A 12,354-nucleotide genomic window follows, 5' to 3' on the forward strand; every position below is an offset into this window, starting at 1 on the left:
ATAACCCTGTAGTCACCTGACCAGAAGTCTTGTTCCTCCTGCCACCGAACTTCACTAATTCCCACTATATCTAACTTTAACCTATCCATTTCCCTTTTTAAATTTTCTAACCTACCTGCCCGATTAAGTGATCTGACATTCCACGCTCCGATCCGTAGAACGCCAGTTTCCTTTCTCCTGATAACGACATCCTCCTGAGTAGTCCCCGCCCGGAGATCCGAATGGGGGACTATTTTACCTCCGGAATATTTTACCCAAGAGGATGCCATCATCATTTAATCATACAGTAAAGCTGCATGTCCTCGGGAAAAATTACGGCTGTAGTTTCCCCTTGCTTTCAGTCGTTCGCAGTACCAGCACAGCAAGGCCGTTTTGGTTAATGTTGCAAGGCCCGATCAGTCAATCATCCAGACTGTTGCCCCTGCAACTACTGAAAAGGCTGCTGCCCCTCTTCAGGAACCACACGTTTGTCTGGCCTCTCAACAGATACCCCTCCGTTGTGGTTGCACCTACGGTACGGCCATCTGTATCGCTGAGGCACGCAAGCCTCCCCACCAACGGCAAGGTCCATGGTTCATGGGGGGAGGTGTTATAGAATATAAAATGTTTTTGGAGACTGCAAAAGCAACTCCCAGATGCGATGTATTATTAAGTATTCTTTACTCAGTTTTACTTTTAAAAAGACGATAATTGGCGAGCTCCATGGAGTTATTGCCCATCATTCATATTTCCTGATGTGGCAAAATTTGAATCTTGTGCTCTTCTAATGTATCTCAAAATTTACGAAGTTTACATGGTTGCTAAAGTGTTTGTAGGTTAAGTGATGCCGGCCGGAGTGGCCGTGCGGTTCTAGGCGCTATAGTCTGGAGCCGAGCGACCGCTAAGTTCGCAGTTTCGAATCCTGCCTCGGGCGTGGATGTGTGTGATGTCCTTAGGTTAGCTAGGTTTAATTAGTTCTACGTTCTAGGCGACTGATGACCTCAGAAGTTGAGTCGCATAGTGCTCAGAGCCATTTGAACAATTTGTTGTTAAGTTTTGTAAAAAAAATGTATTTGTTTTGGTTTTAAGTTGTGCAGAGGGCTTCTACTTCCTCTGTGAATCATGCTGCATTTTAACTTGGCCACCCCAGAATCCGAAAGGTCAGTTGTGCCAGTAATACTGGCGGTGGGTTGACCACCTGGGACAGTTGTTTAAAAAAGCTAGGCATACTAGCAACGGCTTCTCACTATATTTACTATCTTACTAAATAAGTTTTAAAGAACACGGCACTATTGGAAAATAATAGTTACATATACAAAAATATATGACTTCATCTTCGGATTTAAATATCTTAAAAACAAACCAAAATAATTTCTGTATGACAATCCCTACTTCCTGGAGGTTCTTCTGAATAGGCAGTACACTGGTGAGCCAAGATTCTATCATCATATGATTAACAGCGTGACGGTTCACTACTTGAACGCAATAGAACAGGATTCTATGTGGCATAGATTTGACAAGTCCTTGGTAAGTTTCCGGAGATATGAGGCGCCAGATGTCTATGCACTGGTCACGTGATTCTCTTAACCCTATGGGACCAGTGATTTCTACTTGAAACCACCATTTTATGATCTTTGTTTTGAGGTGCCAGTGTCTTTAGCATGAAATCTCAGATACTGTTGCAAGACAGAAATATCTGTTTGTACGCTGAGATACGAATGTAGTGCATTTAGCGTTCAAAGCAAAAGTCGGCGCGGAGATTGTGCTGCGTCATTGTAGAAGATTGTGACATGCGTTTTTTTCCCATTATGGCCGTATTGAGATCTTTGACAGGTGGGAAAGTTACTCTATCGCAAATTTGAGTTTGTAATACGGCTTTTATGAGTGCTTTCGAAATGAAACCATTGGGACAGTATGTAGTTTTAATGCAAAATTTATTAAATTTTGGGTTCATTTTTGCTTTTTATTGAGGATTATAATTTTTTAACCATTATGCGCTCACGGGAGTTTCGAGATGTGCGAATGTGTCCAGGAAAAATGCGTTTGCTTTCAAATGTATCGCAAGACATAATGTCTGGTTAAAAACTGTATGTCCTTGTGGTTCAAAAGTAAAACGACCACCGTAAAACAACTGATTGTTTAGTTTTGCCACTTTCTACTTGTATTCATTGCTTACTATGATAATAAAGATTAATTTTGTGAAAAATTTTAAGACTATATTTGTTTCCATGTTTTTGGGACTAAAAGCTTTAAAGTAAAGGCCGCGGTTTTTAGGCACGGAGCTCGTACCCGATAGCGTCAGCGTGAAGGCACCACATAAATCTCATGTCGATCGTTATGCTCAAGCACTTTAGATGTTTCGACCCCAGGACTGGTATTTCTTGGACCTTGAGAGGTGGGCAGCATCAAGTACGGATCCCCAAGCGAGGATGGGGGCTTGCATATTCTGCGGATTGTAGGTAAGACAATTTTTGGTGGCCCAGGAAATAATGTCGTCAAGGTCACATAGAAGTTGGCACTGCAGCGTAGTAGGCTCCTGCTTTTGCTGACGAGCTTGATGCCATCTGCAGCCGGCCAGTGTGGCCGAGCGGTTCTAGGCGCTTCAGTCTGGAACCGCTCGACCGCTACGACCGCAGGTTAGAATCCTGCCTCGGGCATGGATGTGTGTGATGTCCTTAGGTTAGTTAGGTTTAAGTTGTCCTAAGTTCTAGGGGACTGATGACCTCAGATGTTAAGTCCCATGGTGCTCAGAGCCATTTGAACCATTTTTTGTCATCTGCATATAACGCCAGTCGGGTGTTCCTCGGTCTAGGAATGTCACTGGTGAAGAGGATACATGACATGGGCCCCAAAAAGGATACTTATGGGATTCCAGCACGGACGAGATGGCGAGACGATTCTCCTCAGTCAGCACAGTCATGGAATGTCCCATCTTGCAAGTGGGAGACAAGAAACCTGATGTGGGGCACAGGGACCCCTAGAACCAACAGTCTGGAGGTCCTCATGCCACATGGAATGAAAAGATCAGGGAAGTAAAGGAAAACGACTCGAAAGTATGTCTGGTGATCCACTGCTACCATGGCATTCTCTGTCAACTGTATTAGTTGGTGGGTTGCTGAATGGCTGCACTGGAACCGAAATCGTTCATCAGGGAGAAGTCATTCATCTTGAATATGGGCTTGCAGTCTCTTTAGATATAATCACTCAAAAACCTTACATAATGAAGGAAGAAGGCTAACTGGGTGATGTCCAGCAGGAGATCGAGGGTCCTTGTGTGGCTTGAGGATATCCATGATTTCCAAATGATTCCAGACTACTGGGTACCCAGTCTGTAGTGTGACATTAAAGAGGCAGCAGTCCTAACAAAGGCGACTGGTGACCTTATCGGCCACTCCAACCTTCCTCGCAATGTGTCTCCTCAACTGGTCGTGGACTTCGTCTGGCGTTATGGGTGGGATGTGGTCGTCTGCATCACACCTCATCAGGTACAGTGGAAGCCGATTAGCAACTATAGCGATGAAGGTGGATTCAACGGGATGCTCCAATGAAGCGAAATTAGTGACGAAGACGTGAGGTAGAGCGTCGGTCTTGGCGCTACGCTCGCTGATGATGACGTCAACGTCCTACACTAGTGGGATGCGATGTTTATTGCGGAGAAAGAGCCAAGTCTCCCTCCACTTAGTGTTACCTTCGACCGCAAGCGCGGCAACTCGGTCGGCCCACGTTTTGTTCCGATGACGCTTCACAGAAGCCTTTATTTTTCACCAGAGACGGATGAAGAAGTGTTTCGCCTCAGGGTTTTGTGTGCAATGCCACGTGTGGAACATACAGTTCTTCTCGGTAGTGGCTTGGAGGAGATGCGTCAGTGTCTACGATTTGTCCTGTGGTTGATCATCGCCACCACTGGGTGCAGAATCGATGGTCGGCTGGAGGACACCGGATGTGACATGGTGAAGCGCCGCATCCACACCATGACTGCAGAATTCAGCGTCTGTTGCAGAACGGAATCGAGACATACACGAGGATCTCTGCAGCTGATGCTGCGGATGCTAATGCCTCACTTGCGGATGGGCGCCAGCTGTAGCACAACAGGAACATGGTTCGAAGACAATAAATCCCTTGTGCTTGCAGAAACCACGTATGGATGACCCTTACACATGGCTAAATCTAGAACGTCCATTTGCCTTCCTGGTTCTGGAGAGAAAATGACTGGTGAATGTGGTCCGATGATGGTTGCTTGGTGATACTCAAACTCAGTTAGCAAGGGCCTGCGCTAGTATTTTGGCCAGAGAGTGCCATGTTATATGTTTAGCATTAAAATCTTGCCATGAGGAGAATCCAGCCAGGAAGAAAAAGCAGAATGGTGAAATCAGCTGGGTCTAGATTTCCATGTGGGGCCCAGTAAGCATCGATAAAGCTTATTCGGCCATCGGCCATTTCAGTGATGACCCCACTAGCGTCCAGAGACTGAAGGGGTGGTAGTTGCTGCAGGTGATGGCAAAGGGTTGATCATAAATAAATGGCCGTACCACGGCCTGCCGTCAGACGATCTGTTCGATGGCAGAAGAAGCTGATGACGTGGATAGTGTTTCCTTCCTTGAGGTGGGTTTCCGTTATGCAACACACACGAGGATGCATCCGAGGCGGTAGCATGACGTGATTGTTGCCGACTTGATTGACGAGGACAATTAGGGAAGCAAGCACTTGTTGGGAGATATCCAAATCATTATCCGTAATCCTCTCGGAGTCTTCTTCCATAGCTTGGGTCGTTGTAGTGGGGCGACGTATTGAGTTCTGTCTCCCAGGAAATCCTTGAACCAGTCACGAAGCTAAGCTGACAAACAGTAAGCTTGTATTTTGTTCTTCACTACGTTGGGAGGAACTGCATCGAATGCCTTCCGGAGTTCGAGGACAAACTTTATCATCATGGTCAACGTGTCTGCTGTGTTGTTTACATAATTTAAGAAGAGAGCGTGCAGAGTTTCACAAGACCTGTGTTTGCGGACTTTTATGGAGTATATTTTCAAAAAAAAAAAAATGGTTCAAATGCTTCTGAGCACTATGGGACTTAAAATCTGAGGTCATCAGTCCCCTAGAACTTAGAACTACTTAAACCTAACTAACCTAAGGACATCACACACATCCATGCCCAAGGCAGGATTCGAACCTGCGACCGGTAGCAGTCGCCCGGTTCTGGACTGAAGCGCCTAGACCCCTCGGCTACCGCGGCCGGCGAGGATATTTTCGTTCTCCAACAAGTTTAAAGCCCTTAAGCATGATTCCTATATAGATTTATGTCTCCAATATAGGTCTACAGTTATGACCTATGTCCACCAATCCTCCTTGAAGCAGGAATGACCACCACCTGTCTCAACCACTGGGCACCCTTCGTTACTCCAGCAAGCCACCATAAACTGTTACTCGAAGGTAACAAGTTCTATCGCATAATTTTTACAGAATCGCAAACTTATGTCACCAAATTAAGGCGCCTTTTCCTTGCTAAGCTATTTTACTTGATTCTACAAACCGCTATCACTTACGTTAATACCTGCCATTTAGGCGTACTTGCACTGGTGTCGTCCGAAGAACGAGATCCCATGTCAAAGGTGGTACCTTATGACGGGAACACGGGTAAGTACAGTCGCTGCCTGACGCAGCAACGTATGAGAAACGGCGGCGCAGAAATGTCTTCAAGAGGTTCTATATGCCACCGCTGTTGGAAGAGTATTTAGGTCAGAGCGCAGTGCCGCTCAGCCCAGTTTGCAATCATGGCTTACGCCGACAGCATCGTTTTTGTCACATACAGCAGCGCCAGTTGTATTATACGTCAGAACTGTCTACAGAAATTTATAGTCAATGGAACATTGAGAGAAGACTGTCATGTTGTATTGTGTCAAGTTATAGTGTTTAAGACAGTAATAAATACACAGACGATTGTGGACATGGATTGTATGTATTCCATCTTGTTGCAGTTTTAATAAAGCCATCTAATGTTTTGTGCGTTACATTATCTGCTCGACCTCCTCCAGAAGTAATTTTAGGCTTACTAGGGCCCACTACAGTGCCGACGCTAATGTATCAAGTGGATTTTCATCCGGCACTACACCTGCAATGGCTGAAAGGAAGAACTGTATTAACATGTCCCGCGTGAGTATGATCATTGAGTGACCGAATAGATAATGTTAATGCGTTAAATGACTTAACGTAAAATCAAAATGCCTTAAGACTTTCATTAGAGCTGTTGTCAAAATTTTACTCCTTGCATTGCTCTCGTAAGCTCATTCTGGCTTCGTCAAGTTTTAGAATGTCAATAATCCTTTGATTTCGCTTAAGTCATTGATGATGCTATCTTTGCTATCATAGCAACTTTGGAACATGGATGTTGAACCACGGTGGATCTCCTCCATCACAACCTTTCTCGTCACAGAAATGTCTAAAGCATATTGTACAATGCTACCAATACTATCCTATCGTGCCCCACATCTATTTCCTCAGAGATGTTTGTCGGTGAATTACCAGATTATATGCAGTCTGTTTCTTGTCACACTTCATAAGCAAAATACTTTCCTATCTTTGTTAATATGGCTTACAACAATTGTAGTCATTAATGCTACAACAGCTTTGTTATCACTGATTTCTTCCTCTATGTTAATATAAGAGAAAAGTATGGGTCTGATACTTACTAGGAAATCTAAGACGCTGCTCTCACGAGTGGGATATCAACCGTTGATTTTTGCATTGCTGTGCAGATAATTTCAGTGCACTGCAGATAAAAAGGTAAATGGGGTAAGAAATCAGACGAAATGCAATTACGTGTACCTCATACGAGCCCGCCTGGCTAGCCGCGCGGTCTAACGCGTCGCTTCCCGTGAGGGAAGGCGTGACGGTCCCCCTGCTCGAATCCGTCCGGCGGATTAATGTCGAGGTCCGCTGTGCCCGTCAGCCTGTGGATGGTTTTTAAGGCGATTTTCCATCTGCCTCGGCGAATGCGGGCTGGTTCCCATTATTCCATCTCAGTTACACTAGTAGGCGATTGCTGCGCTAACACTGTCTCCACGTACGCATACATCATAATTACTCTACCACCCAAACATTGGGGTTACGCTCGTCTGGTATGAGACGTTCCTGAGAGGGGGGGGGGGGGGGAGGGGGGGTCCACTGGGGACCAAACTACACACAATAATCCGGGGTTGGGTTCGCTGTGGAGCGGCGGTGGGGTGGGTGGACTCCTGTGGCCTGTTGTGGGGTTGTAAACCATTCAGGGCTACGGCGGGACGAAACCTCTCTGTCGTTTCAAGGTTCCCAGTTCAACACACACACACACACACACACACACACACACACACACACACATATATATATATATATATATATATATATATATATATATATATATATATATATATATATACACATCCCATAACGAGCTGCCAGAACCCACGAGTCAATAATATTGATGTGTAGTGACTGTGGTGGCCAGGAGAGATACAACAGTTGATCCTGGTGTTCACAAAACCAATCCTGGACGACACGAACTGTGTGAACCGGCACTTCTAAAAACTCAGAAAATATCCTCAAACAGCCTCCGAAATTTTGTCAGTGGAGCTCGTGTTCAACCTGTAATTTACCAGCATTATTGATTGGCCGCTTGATAAGTTCTCTTGAGTAGCCCTCAGCTTGAAGTGAATGGCGAAATCTAAGATTATCCGAACAAAATTTGAGAGCAGCTTCTCCTGTACACGAATCCAGAGTTTCGGCACTATACCACCACACTCTGTGAATTACATCCAATGAATGGCAGACAAATCATGCTCCTTCATGCAAGGGGAGAATGAAAATATGGAAATATCACACACAGAACACATCATCATGCCTAATACGGTGTAGGAAGAATTTTGGCATTCAGAGCAGCTTCCAGTCGTCGAGAAATGGATAAATACAGGTCATGTATGGTTTTTCAGGGAATCTTATACCATTCTTCCTGCAGACTAGTGATAAAGTTCAGGTAACTACGATGGAGGTGCATAGCAATCACGCAACACTCTCTTCAATAATTCTCTCTGAATAATATTGATGTGTAGTGACTGTGGTGGCCAGGAGAGATACAACAGTTGATCCTGGTGTTCACAAAACCAATCCTGGACGACACGAACTGTGTGAACCGGCGCACTGTCGTCTCGGAACACAGCAGCAGCATTGGGGAACAAACATGTACCGTGGGATGTACCTGATCAGCCAGAATGGTCGCATAACTGTTGTCAGTAAAGCGAACTTGTATAGTAACCTGGGGCTCATTGCGTACCACGATATGGCTGACTGTATAATCACCGGACCCCGCTGCGTTTCACTCTTGAGATATAAACTTTGCAGAAGCTGGAAACAAGACCCAACCGACCAAAGGACATTGTAAAACTGCTCTATAGTCCAGGTTTTGAGGCTTCGGGCCGGCCGGAGTGGCCGAGCGGGTATAGACGTTACAGTCTGGAATTGCGCGACCGCTACGGTCACAGGTTCGAATCCTGCCTCGGACATGGATGTGTGTGATGTCCTTAGGTTAGTTAGGTTTAAGTAGTTCTAAGTTCTAGGGGACTGATGACCTCAGAAATTAAGTCCCATAGTGTTCAGAGCCATTTGAACCATTTTTTTGTGTCTTCGGTACTACATTTTCCGTTTTCGGGTATTTGCATGACTGCTGAGTGGTTTTGGAATTCCAATTCGCCCTTTAATTACGTGCTTACGGAGCTCCCTTCGTGTTATTTTTATGTTGTCACGGTTTGCGAGTGCGACGTTCAGTTCAAATGGTTCAAATGGCTCTGAGCACTATGGGACTTAGCTTCTGAGGTCATCAGTCCCCTAGGACTTAGAACTACTTAAACCTAACTAACCTAAGGACATCACACACAACCATTCCCGAGGCAGGATTCATTCAGTTTTGCAGTGACTTTTTCTTCTGTCGTTCTCTTATTTTCCGTCACAGTCCTCTTCCGAGATCGCCTGTCACGATCACTCAACAATCACTTACGTCCATGTTGTTAGTTAGCGGATGATGTTTTTCCCCTTTCTCTATATGCGGCGGAAATCTTCGATGTGGTGCCTCTTGAAACACCAAACACTTCATTTCCACTCGTTACGAAAGGACCAACAATTTTCCTGCGTTCGAATTCACTTATTTCGGACATATTGCACTCGAAACTACACAGAATATTGTTCCGACCACATGTAACTTATTGAGGACGTTGCACAGGCACCGTTCGTGGTTAAGTACAACAGCGCGACGTGTAGGTTTCGCTAGCATCAGCATTTATGTTATAGCATGTATGCCTCGCGGTTTTTTCCATATTTTTGTCCAGCATCTGCTACATGCCCAAGACATTACCTATACATATTTTGAACATTCGCAAAGAAAAGAGGAGGATGGCTATTTAATCGTCTGGAATCTAGAGAAGATTGTTTAAACAGAGTGTAATGTGTATTGTGAAAGAGACTGGATTTTGGGGGAGTGAGGACAGGAGGTACACTGCGCTAAGCCCCTGGCCCTTACCGTTCCGAGTGGATTGTGTGTTGTGAAAGAGACTGGATTTTTGGGAAGCGACGACAGGTGGTACGCTGTGCTAAGCCCCCGGGCCGTTATCGTCCCGGGCTGAAGACTTTCCCTCTCCACTGAAAGCTGTCTCGTAAGACCGGAACCGCTCGTGGCTTCCGAGAAGATGTACTGCTAGGACATTTGTTGAAAGGCCTTGTCTTGCAGCATGTCTCGCCGCTGGCGTTGCGCCACATGTCTGCGATCGACCTTCTCGCCCCTTACTTCACTCACCTTCATTTCTTCGTTGCAAAATTCAGAAGGATGAATTTTGTAAGCCCAAGTGAGTTGTCACAGTGGTGAAAGTCTGGACCTCATGTTCGTAAGAAGCTGAGTTAAGAATAATTCAGATCGTTCTGACGTAGGTTTTACTTTATTCTCTTAAATTACTCCTCGAAACTCTGACCTACATTAATATGTCGCCATGCATTATTTTACTTTCTAAGTAAGCTAGAGGCATTAGCAGTAAGAGACATAGCTAATGACTGGTTCCGATCACACACAGCAGATAGCGTACAAAGAGTAGAGGTAACATATATGCAACGTTTAGTAAAACACTTACCGCTACCAAAATACATTAATATAGAAGTTACTGAGCGTAGCATATTAGGGACAGTACTGTTACTGATGTACATCAGTGACTTTACCAATAGTGTTATTTCTCTTTACTGATGACAGCAGCACTACAGTCACTGAAAAATCAAGACAAATCCTTGCAGAGAAAGCAAATGAAACCCTCAGGAAGTTTTCAATTGGTAAATATCGAATAAAGTGACACTAAACATAAAAGAAACAAATGCCATGAATTTCAGTTTGAAGAGCGAAGTGACACTGTTAAATTAAATTTGTATGGCACTTCTATTGAATGCTTAAAAAACACAAATTTTCTAGGCATGACTACTGATTATCAGTCGAAGTGGTGTCAAGACAACGACACCTGCAAACAGAATGTCATCGGCATGTTGTGCCATTAGAGTCTTTCATCAGTGTGGAACAGACAGTGCCTTTTATTTACATCCTCATCATATGTACGCTCAATTTACAGCTATGGGTTACTTTTCTAGGAAACAAATGCACAAAATATTAACCTAGTTTTCAAACTACGGAAAAGAGCCTTAAGAATAATAACCAAAGGCAGTATTCGAGCTCGTTATAAATATCTGTTCGAAGTACTGGGATTTTATACACGCCATTTGCGTACATTTAGCAGCCGGTTGTACACATCAAAAATAACATTGATAATCATTGCAAAAACAGCTCTGTCCATGACCACGGGTCAAGAGCTAGACTGAAATTACATTGACCAAGAAAGAATAAACATAAAACTGAAATCAGCATTTTCTACCAGGAAATAAAACTAAAATAAATTGCACAATGAGATTATAGAGATTACTGAAACAAACTTATTTAAAAAGGCAGTTAAAAGTACCTGTTAAGCAATACGAGGTGCATTCAAGTTCTAAGGCCTCCGATTTTTTTTTCTAATTAACTACTCACCCGAAATCGATGAAACTGGCGTTACTTCTCGACGTAATCGCCCTGCAGATGTACACATTTTTCACAACGCTGACGCCATGATTGCATGGCAGCGTCGAGGCTTCTTTAGGAGTCTATTTTGACCACTGGAAAATCGCTGAGGCAATAGCAGCACGGCTGGTGAATGTGTGGCCACAGAGAGTGTCTTCCATTGTTGGAAAAAGCCAAAAGTCACTAGGAGTCAGGTCAGGTGAGTAGGGAGCATGAGGAATCACTTCACAAGTTGTTATCACGAAGAAACTGTTGCGTAACGTTAGCTCGATGTGCGGGTGCGTTGTCTTGGTGAAACAGCACACGCGCAGCCCTTCCCGGACGTTTTTGTTGCAGTGCAGGAAGGAATTTGTTCTTCAAAACATTTTCGTAGGATGCACCTGTTACCATAGTGCCCTTTGGAACGCAATGGGTAAGGATTACGCCCTCGCTGTCCCAGATCTTGGACACCATCATTTTTTCAGCACTGGCGGTTACCCGAAATTTTTTTGGTGGCGGTGAATCTGTGTGCTTCCATTGAGCTGACTGGCGCTTTGTTTCTGGATTGAAAAATGGCATCCACGTCTCATACCTTGTCACAACCGACGGAAAGTGCCATTCATGTTGTCATTGCGCGTCAACATTGCTTGGCAACATGCCACACGGGCAGCCATGTGGTCGTCCGTCAGCATTCGTGGCTCCCACCTGGATGACACTTTTCGCATTTTCAGCTCGTCATGCAGGATTGTGTGCACAGAACCCACAAATCTGGAGGCGATCTGTTCAACAGTCATTCGGTGATCCCCCAAAACAATTCTCTCCACTTTCTCGATCATGTCGTCAGACCGGCTTGTGCGAGCCCGAGGTTGTTTCGGTTTGTTGTCACACGATGTTCTGCCTTCATTAAACTGTCGCACCCACGAACGCACTTTCGACACATCCATAACTCCATCACCACATGTCTCCTTCAACTGTCGATGCATTTCAATTGGTTTCACACCACGCAAATTCAGAAAACGAATGATTGCACGCTGTTCAAGTAAGGAAAACGTCGCCATTTTAAGTATTTAAAACAGTTCTCATTCTCGCCGCTGGCGGTAAAATTCCACCTGCCGTACGGTGCTGCCATGTCTGGGACGTATTGACAATGAACGCGGCCTCATTTTAAAACAATGCGCATGTTTCTATCTCTTTCCAGTCCGGAGAAAAAAAAAATCGGAGGCCTTAGAACTTGAATGCACCTCGTATATTCTATAAATTCAAGAATAACACAGAATAGAGATTTGGTA

This window comes from Schistocerca gregaria, chromosome X (genome assembly GCF_023897955.1).
Source record: "Schistocerca gregaria isolate iqSchGreg1 chromosome X, iqSchGreg1.2, whole genome shotgun sequence".
In the NCBI taxonomy this organism is placed as follows: Eukaryota; Metazoa; Arthropoda; class Insecta; order Orthoptera; family Acrididae; genus Schistocerca; species Schistocerca gregaria.